The sequence below is a fragment of the Gossypium arboreum genome, chromosome 12 (assembly GCF_025698485.1).
Source record: "Gossypium arboreum isolate Shixiya-1 chromosome 12, ASM2569848v2, whole genome shotgun sequence".
NCBI classification, from domain to species: domain Eukaryota; kingdom Viridiplantae; phylum Streptophyta; class Magnoliopsida; order Malvales; family Malvaceae; genus Gossypium; species Gossypium arboreum.
Window position 1 is genome coordinate 16,647,164 of NC_069081.1, and position 2,237 is coordinate 16,649,400.

The 2,237-nt window shown below is 37.1% G+C and overlaps 1 non-coding gene across 1 annotated transcript; it reads right to left on the reverse strand.

Annotated features, from left to right (window-relative positions):
* Positions 1-1,204: 1,204 nt before the first annotated feature.
* LOC128285851 (small nucleolar RNA R71) lies at positions 1,205-1,311 on the reverse strand. Its single transcript, XR_008276398.1, has one exon. It is a non-coding gene; the product is annotated as a small nucleolar RNA R71 (small nucleolar RNA).
* Positions 1,312-2,237: the final 926 nt, after the last annotated feature.

Here is a 2,237-nt window from a genome sequence, read left to right on the forward strand (position 1 = left end):
GGAGTCAAATCTAATAAGGGAATCCATAGATCGAGTTAATGAGACAATAGGGGTTTTAATTAGAAAGAGATTTCAATTAATCAACCTAGAGTCAGTTGTTCCTAGTCTCGAGGGAGAAATTAACATAAATCAGGGATTTTTTTTGATTAAGTGAAGTGAATAAATCATCTAATTCAGAAGTGATAAGTGAAGTCTAGGTGGATTCTTCCTTGGGTATTGTCTTCTCCATCGGTTTTCTAAACAATATTTTTTAACTTTTACCTCTGTCGTAAACTTAGTTAATTAGATAATTAGTTTTAGTTAAAACATTCCTTTAATTGTTAGGCTAGATAATAAAAAGATAGTAATTACTAGTACTTTTAGTCCTTGTGGATACGATATTTCTGGTCTCACCATAGCTATACTACTGTTCGATAGGTGCGCTTGCCTTAGTTGAATTTTTAGTTAGTTTAGCGACCATCAAGTTTTTGGTGCTGTTGCCGGGGACTAAGATATTAGGAATGCTTGATTTTTATTACTTTAGCCATTTTTACTTTTATTGCAATTTACTTTTTATTTTTAAGTTTAATTTTTCTTTTCTAAATTTTTCTTTTTAATTGCTTCTGGCAGGTGTCTCTAGTTTATGACTAGGAGGAACCTGTCAGGACCTTTGCTTTTTGACAGTGAGATTGAGAACACATCTTGCAGAAACCAAAGAGAAATAAGGCGAAGTCTACAATACATAGAGGAAGAGCGAGAGGACGATATCCATACTACAACTGAAGAGATGGCTAATAATCAGAATAATCTGCTACCTCCTGTGGTTGCTGTAAATCCAGTAAATCAGGATCTTGCTCCTCGTACTATGTATGATTATGCTAAACCTACTTCAACAGGAACTGAATCGAGTATAGTTAGACCTGCTGTTATTGCAAATAATTTTGAACCGAAACCTAACACTATTCAAATGATACAACAGTTTGTTCAGTTTGATGGTTTCCAGAACGAGGATCCAAACACTCATTTAGCAAATTTTCTGGAATTCTGCGACACTTTTAAGATCAATGGAATTTATGACGATGCCATTCACCTTCGATTATTTCCCTTTTCATTAAGGAATAAGGCTAAACAGTGGTTGAACTCATTACCACGGGGATCAATCACTACTTAGGAGCAAATGACCGAAAAATTTTTACTCAAATATTTTTCACCAGCTAAAACGACTAAATTGAGGAATGATATCTCTTCTTTTGTGTAGACGGATTTAGAAAAACTATATGATGCATGGGAGAGATGCAAGGATTTATTGAGAAGGTGCCCTCACCATGGATTACCTTTATGGCTACAGGTTTAAACTTTCCACAATGGTTTGAATCCCTCAACGAGACAGATGGTCGATGCAGTGGTCAGTGGAACCTTAAATAATAAAACTCCTGAGGAGGCTTATGAGTTCATTGAAGAGATGTCACTGAATAATTATTAGTGGCAAGTCATGAGGATAAAGCCTAATAAAGCAGCCGGTGGTTTCAACCTCGATGCGGTCACTATGTTATCAAACCAGGTAGAGCTCTTAAATAAAAAGATTGATGGCTTATGTGTCTCTACGCAAGTACATCCGGTGATGCAGTGCAGTACAAATGGAGGAGGAATAAATAATACAGCATGCCTGGCCTACAACCCTAGTACTACAAACGAACAAGTCAACTGTATGAGTAACAATTCTAGACCTCAGAATAACCCCTATAGTAACACTTACAATGTAGGTTGGAGGAACCATCCCAACTGCTCTTGGGGTGGTCAAGGCAATCAAAGACCACAACCCCCTCCAGGTTTTCAACCACCTTACCAGTAGGAAAAGAAGCCGAACCTCGAGGAGATGTAAGCAAGTGTCAATTCAAGGGCTTGAAACTCAAATAGGATAGCTTGCTAAGTTGATTTCTGAACAACCACAAGGTAGCATGCCCAGTAACACAGAAACTAACCCAAGGAAGCAACTTCATGCCATTACTATGCACAATGATGAAAAGTTAGTTGAAGATGAACTGAAACCGAGGCAAGACAATAAGGTAGATAAAGGTAAGGCTGATGTAAGCAATGATAAATAGAAACTAGTAAGTAAAGAGTATAAACCTCGTGTGCATTACCCTAAGGCGACAAGGAAAGACCACATGGACGAAAAATTTAGTAAAGTCCTTAAACTGCTTAAAAAGTTACATATTAACTTACCGTTTATTGAAGCTCTTTCACAGATGCCCAAC